Raw genomic sequence first — 9174 nt, forward strand, 5'->3', positions numbered from 1 at the left:
AGAGGTTCAAATATTCAGTAACACAGTCCGAATACAGAATCCAAAAATCGTGGTCGAGAAACAAATTGAAAATCCAGAAATTCAATAGGCAGTAGCAGAAACACAGATTATCACAAGAACTCTCTTCTCCCTAGTGCATTCAATGAACTGTGAGGAATCATAAGGGAGGCCTCCCTTAAACAGGGTGGAGGGCAGTTTCTAGCATTGATGGGCAGGAAGCCCTGCCCCATGTGCGACCACCCACGAAGCACAAGGGATACTAAGGCCCTCCCCCTTTTCTAACATACACACAGGAAAGTATACATAATAAATAAAATGAGCATTAATACAAGGAAATGATACAAAATAAAACAAGAATGAAACACAACTGTGAACAACAGCCATAAGGAAAATGCTGCCTGAAACATGACACTCCCAGGCCAAGCACTCAGGACACTAGAAATACTTCAAGACATTACTTAAAAGGAGCTGCCTGCCACTGCCACCAGGAGCCAGAGTTGGAAGGAAGAGAGGCGCATCTTGATGAAGGAAGAGTGGAGGCAGTGACAGAGGCAGAAAGAAGAGAAAAAGACAAAGTACCGAGTGCTTTATTGTTATTATTGGTGTTTGTGTAAGATGCATTGCAGGTGGGAAATGATTGGGTAGAGTTTCCCACAGCTAAATAAAAGCCTGTGTTGTGCTGGAACTTGTGTCTGTGTCTGTCATGTGTCAGGTTGGGGCCCACCCTTACACATGATAGATAGTGACAGGTACAGTATACAAATGCCAATAACACAAGCGTTCTTAAGGAAGTCTGATTAGAATAAAACTACACATTTGAATAAAATGTACTGATTAGCCCAATAATTCCAGTCAGTAGCTTAAATTCATTTTAAACACAAAAAACACTTGTTGCCTCTGCAGACTGTCAGAAAAAAGGAACATAGTTTTGTGTGCATTAAGATATTTTTTTAAACAATCTACTTTCCAAATTAACTCTGCATAAATTTTCCATATTTCTTCAATGGTTAGTTCTATTGTCACAGTTGCACCTAATATCTGATTACTTTTCTTTGCGACTAGATAGGTTTAAGTGTTTTCTTCTGTTTCTTTATTTACAAATACACATTTTTTCTTAGTTTTAAGTTGATTTCAATACTCTACAAAATGTTATTGTTTTTCATGATTTGGCCAGCTGGCTATTTGTCTCTTATTATAGCGATTTTATCCATATAAAGTAAACTTCTTGATTGCTCTTTATTACCTAGTGGGACTGTAACCTCTTGAGTGCTTGTTTTCTATGTCTACAAATCAATAATGCTGAGTGGGAGCAATCTTGTATAACTATGCTGGATTATTGTATTGATTTACACAGTTTTCTATTAACAGTAACTTTGTTGCTTATGTATTTAGGTAATGTTTTTATCTATTCTTAAATTTACCAGGAACTATAATAATCTTAGGATTTCAGCAATATAATGGCACTCAATTTTCTCAAAAGCTTTCTTAATATCTAATGTTAATGGTATTTTTCCACTTCCCTTTCTTTCCAAATTATACTGTATATGGGTTCTTGCTTAATAGATGCACTTCTCCCTTATTTGTACAGTACATGGCTGATTCAGATAAATTACTCCTATTACATTTTAATTTTTGTTGTTGCTCCTAGTTAAGAGCTCATAACCGAGATTTAGTAAAATCACTGGTCTACAATTTGCTGTTTTTTTATTGATTTTAATTAAAAACAGATAACATTCCATGCAGTCAAGTCAAATTTAACATATCAAAGCAAAATTCAACCCCGAACCCAAGAGAAAGAGAGAGGAGCCTGCAACAGAAGCTACCCTATTAAAGGAGCAAGAAAAGAAAGGTATCCTTTCCCCATAATGGGAGCTTATTCTAAAATGTTATTGGTTAGATCCTGCCATATTTTAAAAAAGTTTGGAACAGATCCTCTAAGAGAGAATTAGATTTTTTCCAATTTCAAGTAGCATAGAACATCAGTTACCCACTGACTGAAGAGTGGTGGGGTGGGACTCTTCCAGTTGTGTAAGAGTCTACATGCTACATAAGTTTACATGTTAGTAGTTTAGTAAAGGAAATTAGAGTTTGTTTGTTCTTCTCCACTTTAAGACAATCTGGAAGTTCACCAAACACAGCTGTTAATGGATTAGGAGGGATTGTGACACCAAGGCTGTCTGATGGGCATTCAAAGATTTTTGTCCAAAATGTTGTTAATTTGGTGTACACCCAGAACATGTGGTCCAGTGAGGCTGGAACTCGATTAACTACCTGTAAAGATCTTTAAAATTTTTCCAACCAAGGGGTACCAAAACACAGAACCACTGCCATACTTAATATGCTATTTGCGGTCACGTAATAGTCTCCTGAGTCTCATAAACAAAAGAATGAAGCAAAATGCATACAAAAATACATTTTGTGGAAATAAATAAAAATAATCAGCAACTCCCTCAAATAAATTTCACATGAAAACACATCTAACACAAACATGCAGTTACTACATAAACAAAATAATCTTCATAAGACAGATGACAAAAATGTATTCATGATAAAGTCATACATAAAAATGACAAAAAGTCTAAGCAAAAGAAGACCTGGCATTTCCATATCATATAAGAGACAGGTAACTACAGCCCAGATGGTCACCACACCCAAGAACCCTAATAACCACCAAATCCTCGCCCTGACAAACAATATACACTCACCTAAAGGATTATTAGGAACACCATACTAATACGGTGTTTGACCCCCTTTCGCCTTCAGAACTGCCTTAATTCTACGTGGCATTGATTCAACAAGGTGCTGAAAGCATTCTTTAGAAATGTTGGCCCATATTGATAGGATAGCATCTTGCAGTTAATGGAGATTTGTGGGATGCACATCCAGGGCACGAAGCTCCCGTTCCACCACATCCCAAAGATGCTCTATTGGGTTGAGATCTGGTGACTGTGGGGGCCATTTTAGTACAGTGAACTCATTGTGATGTTCAAGAAACCAATTTGAAATGATTCGAGCTTTGTGATATGGTGCATTATCCTGCTGGAAGTAGCCATCAGAGGATGGGTACATGGTGGTCATGAAGGGATGGACATGGTCAAAAACAATGCTCAGGTAGCCCATGGCATTTAAACGATGCCCAATTGGCACTAAGGGGCCTAAAGTGTGCCAAGAAAACATCCCCCACACCATTACACCACCACCACCAGCCTGCACAGTGGTAACAAGGCATGATGGATCCATGTTCTCATTCTGTTTACGCCAAATTCTGACTCTACCATTTGAATGTCTCAACAGAAATCGAGACTCATCAGACCAGGCAACATTTCTCCAGTCTTCAACTGTCCAATTTTGGTGAGCTCTTGCAAATTGTACCCTCTTTTTCCTATATGTAGTGGAGATGAGTGGTACCCGGTGGGGTCTTCTGCTGTTGTAGCCCATCCACCTCAAGGTTGTGCGTGTTGTGGCTTCACAAATGCTTTGCTGCATACCTCGGTTGTAACGAGTGGTTATTTCAGTCAAAGTTGCTCCTCTATCAGCTTGAATCAGTCGTCCCATTCTCCTCTGACCTCTAGCATCAACAAGGCATTTTCGCCCACAGGACTGCCGCATACTGGATGTTTTTCCCTTTTTACACCATTCTTTGTAAACCCTAGAAATGGTTGTGTGTGAAAATCCCAGTAACTAAGCAGATTGTGAAATACTCAGACCGGCCCGTCTGGCACCAACAACCATGTCACGCTCAAAATTGCTTAAATCACCTTTCTTTCCCATTCTGACATTCAGTTTGGAGTTCAGGAGATTGTCTTGACCAGGACCACACCCCTAAATGCATTGAAGCAACTGCCATGTGATTGGTTGATTAGATAATTGCATTAATTAGAAATTGAACAGGTGTTCCTAATAATCCTTTAGGTGAGTGTACGAAATTGAGGATAAAAGACTGAGGAAAAATAACAAACACAAGACAAAATAACAATCCTAAAAATATGAAGATGATGCCCATTCATTGTCTGTGACTCTCATAAACATGCCTATCAGCACAGTTAAATATCATTGCAATCTGTTTATTCCAGGTCATGTCAACTTTCGCAATGGTGAGACACGTCTGCCCAGTGTGGCCAGGTAATAGAATGACAGGCTCCCAGAAGAAAATTCGGAGCACCAACCCGATCATCCTGTTTAACAAACAAACAAAAATAAACAAAAGAAAACACCCCTTAGGAATTATTTCCCTTGACTCTGTGCTTCAGGGTACAACAGTATGCATTGGCTTCTTAGCTATGGATTAGGGTCTGTTTTCTCAGGAGCTACACCCAGTGGGTCACTCTTTCCAAAATGACTCCTCCTTCTAAGAAGCTGGGGTTCTTACAGATGGGGTGTAAGAAGAAGCAGAGTAAGGTGCCCTCACTGAGCGGTTTCTCTGTGCTGCAGGGAGAGCAGTAGAAGAATATGTTAGTGATAGCGTCCCCTCTCATCACATACATTACATACCTTGACAAAGTCCATAAGGAGATCCTGCAATGTGTATGCATTACACCAGCAAAACTTAACATCTGTTGACTTAAAACCGTTAATGAAGAATTTTGGACAGAATGCATTACATTCATTTGCATGATCATTTCTGTTTACAGATTTGTTTGGGGCATGGAAGGGTCTTTCAGTGACAATTTCTTCCAAAATTACAGGAGTACATACATTTTCAAGCCATGGTACATGTTTTCAGAGCAATACGTTTAACACTTTTTAATCCTTCAGAGATATAAAACTATTTTATATAATACAAACAATTACACGTCATATTCAGTTACAAGGTGCACTACCTCATAACTCTAGAAAAATACTTCTGAAGGAAAAAAAGTAAATAACTGAAACATTGTAAAATGTTACAAACGTGATTTTTCATTATTCTTCCCCACCATTATTTTCTACTGATTTTGAAGACATTGTCATGTTTGTTCAATGTTATGTCAGAAATATAAATGTTACTGTATCTGTAATGTATTTCTATTTAGAGGACCATATAATTGGATGGTGTCCACTATAACTTTTTATTCCATACAATCACACTTTCAGGTCTGAAAAAATAAGGTTACTAGAAAAGTAAAGTAACATAATTAACAAGTTAGGATCAGCATAAATATTGCAAGAGATATCCAAAACAAAAATGTTGTGAGAGATAACCAGAACAAAAATGTTTACATTTATAAAAGTGATTTGGCATGGAAATTGACTTTCTTTTCATTTTCAGTATGTGGAGCATATAAATGGAACACAGTAAAAGTAATCTCTATTATAGAAACAGGTATATCATTTTAAAGCGTGGGATTTCCAAGTACCATGTAGCAGTCTCTAATGCAACAGTTCTGAGCTTTGTAATAAAATAACTAACCATGCAAGATAACAGATTTAACATACAGCTTCTTGGTGTAGATTTCACCACCCTGTCCCCACTTTGAAACTCCAAAGGCGAGTCGAACTTGCACGGCTATTGTTTTAAAGAGCAAAACCTCCTGGAATATTGCGGACAAGAAGCAGCTTTGCTCTGTGTCTGCAGTGTGTTTGTTTAGGAATGTCCCAGAAATTGTATTTCACCAACCATATTCGCTATCAACACACAATTATCTGACTTAATCATGTGGAACAGTGGCGAATTCACCTGGGGCTTAGGAACTAATGACATTCTCGTCTGAGCTGCTTTAGTGAAATGGCCTAGCACCTGAAGCAGGAATAGTGAGATTGCTGAAGAAAATTTGCTTTTCTTATTTTAGGGATTTTTTTTTCTTTTTTTCATTTCACAGCAAAGGGGCTCAGCTCGCATCAGCAAACGATCCTGATTAAATAGCTGGTCAAGTTATTTTCACCTGTGTGTAAGGCTTGAAATGTACACTGAGAATTCTTGAGCCTGAAAGAGAAGGAAATGCTTGGAACTCTGTAATACCGTTATGATTTAGAAGCTGCAGTCAACAGAATTTGCACTGAATAATTATGGTAAGCTACCAAATCCAGTCCTTATAGCACAACCTCTAATTCTACTTTTGGTTCTGAAATTAGCTCTACAAACAAGTTTGAGTTTTCTTTCTTTTTTTTGTTTTGTTTTAATCGAATAAAAATCTTCTACTTAGGTGTGCAATATGCATAAATACTAAAACACTAATGGCTTGTAACATTTGTTTACAAAGCTTTGCTATAAGCATATAACTGGTAACCCAGAGTCCTTGAATCCCCTGGTCAAACTGATTTTAAATTAAAAAATATATTATGTAAGAAGTAGTCGTTTTACTATTTCATGTTTACCATCGGAACTAATAATAGTCTTGACTCATATATAAAACGAAACAAAGGTAAAAACGATCAATCAGAAACTACATGGATGCAATGCTATCAAAATGGTTTATATATTTGCATTGTACGTGCTGTATGTCATCTTTTCACCTGGGCAGCACAGTGGCACACTTGGTAGCACTGCTACCTCACAACTCCAGGGAACACACTTCAACATCCATTCCAGTCACTGTCTATGCAAAGCCGGCATGTTCTTATTGGGTTCAAGTGAGGTTCTTCCTAAAGTTGTACATAATACGTTGTTAATCATCTCCAAACTGTTTGTGTATATTAGACTATCCTCCTATCCTGCTTTATGTTGTATGCTGCCTGGATATATTACTGCACCCCACAGCTTGATAGTGTGAATTGAATATAAGATGCATATATTTAGCTCTAAGCATTTCAGGTTATTAAATCCATGAATTAAATTATTTTTAACCCTATTTTTTCCTGAACAGGGTTTCAGGGAATCAAAGCTTTTCCTGGCAGTTTTGGACAGAAGCAGGAAATAACATGGAAGATGAGAGGACACCAATCCATCACAGGGCACGCTGATGCGCATTTACACCAGGCCAATTTAAAGTCTCTAGTTAACCCAACATGTGAATTTTCAGGATCTGAGAGAAGACACAAATGTGGAGTGAAATGAGTAGGACTGGGTATTTTATTACATTAATTTAACTAATGATTTTAATTGATTTTAGGGCAGTCTATTGTTTTTAGCCCATTCCAGTACAAGGTGTATACAGCAAAGCTTGTGCTGGTTTTATTATATGATCGATCAATCAATCAATCAATCAATCAACATTTATTTATATAGCACATTTTCATACAAAAAAATGTAGCTCAACGTGCTTTACAAAATGAATAGAAAAATAGAAAACACAATAAAAAATAAACATAAGTCAAATATTATAAAAAGATCGATAGTTACCACAAAACAAAAGCAGTGTGGTATTTAGTAGGCATCAGCCACATGGTAAGCTGAATAACAAAAGAGTGGGTTACCTCAGAAGGGAAGTTGTTTTTTGTTGAGAAGTTGCTTTTGAGAAAGTGATCGCTGTTTGGAGGGGGAGTGAGAGGATAGAAAGGGCAGCTTAGGACAGGCTGACTATTTATACAGAAATCCAGATCAAGCACTGAGGACAGGCTCCTTGGCACAGACATAAGCTTATCTGCTTAGCAGTGGATGAGGAAAGATGGAAAAGGACCACCCGAGCACCAAGAAAGTGGGAGGCTCAAGCCAATGAGACATCCATTTAAGAGCATGACTCCCCTGGAGCTGCGGATAATTGGTGACGATGCAGTTTGGGTCTGCTTGGTAGACTGCAGATGTGACTGGCAGCCTTGTGGGAGAAGCAAGACACAGCAGCATCCATAGAAGGGCAAGGCACCCTGGGAATTGTGGCAAATGGTAGCAATGTAGTGTGGGTCAGCGTGGGTGGGCCGGGGATGTGGCAGGGTGTGACAGTGAAGTCTCCCAGAGTCCTGAGGAGGAAATGAAGAGCCAGAATAGATTGTAACGGATTATTCCTCTCCACCATTGTGATTTTAACTATTTATTACAATTATTTTTTGTTTATTTACAATCCAAGGCACATATTCATTCTAATATAAATAGACGTATTTATTTGAACTGTTTATTGATTGGTTTATTTATTGCAATGTTTTTACAGTTTAATTCTTTGTTTTAAAATAAAGACTGTCATTCTTCTGATTTTAAAGTCTATACTCGTCTGTTCACTTGCCCTGGTCCATGACTGTTGATGTCCTACATAAAGGAAGATTCTCATGGCTGTGGGTCTGGGGCATCACAGGGTGCTTAGAGGAAGACCATGCAAACATGGTGAGAATGGCAAATGCCACACAGGCAGATGAACCTGTATCTCTACAACTACGAAGTAGTAAGGCTTTAGTCATTAATATTTAACTTCAGACAAGGTTTAGATATCAAAATAATTATTTAATCATAAACACATCCTCTTACTACAATTAATATTATTCATGAATCTAAAAATATAACTTTAAAATTCATTTTTCGCTTATTTTGACAACAGTTCAATCCAAAGCTGATACTTGTATTTTGTTTAATTTTACTGGGATAAGTTTCATCTCTGTATTATCTGGAGACCAAAACTGTATGCAGTACTCCAGATGAAGTCTAACCAGTGTGTTAAAAAGCTTGAGCATAACCTCCTATGACTTGTGCTCTGCACATCATGCTATATAACCTGACATTCTGATTGTCTTCTGAACACTGTCGGGTAGTCGATAGCTCAGAGTCCACTACGACTCTTAAATCCTTCTCATAAGCTGTACACTTGATTTACAGACCTCCAATAATTGTGTATTTACACCTAACATTTTTATTTCCTACATGTGGTACTTTACGTTTATTTACATTGAATTTCACTTGCCACAAATCTGCCCAAGCCTGTATGCTGTCCCATTCCGTTTTTAATGATTTAATGGAATGGATTCCAGATTATCTGCCAATCCACCTATCTTGGTATCATCTGCAAACTTAACCAACTTATAACTTATTTTACTATGCAAATCATGTATATATATATTAATAATAGCAGTGGCCCTAGCACTGACTCTTAACTCTTAACATCTTAACTCTTAACATCACATAGTTCTGATGAGGTTCCTCACACCATCACGCTTTGCTTCCTGTGTCTGAGCCAATTCTGACCCATCTAAAAACATTACCCTAAAGTCCAACTTCTTTTAGTTTCATGTCCTACCTCTGATGTGGCTCCTTATCAAATGCTTTCTGAAAGTCAAGATAAATAATATGCTCCACTTTGATTGTATCCTTTTGTTGTTTTGAGAGAGGTCACTTTC

This window comes from Polypterus senegalus, chromosome 2 (assembly GCF_016835505.1).
Source record: "Polypterus senegalus isolate Bchr_013 chromosome 2, ASM1683550v1, whole genome shotgun sequence".
Taxonomy (NCBI): Eukaryota; Metazoa; Chordata; class Cladistia; order Polypteriformes; family Polypteridae; genus Polypterus; species Polypterus senegalus.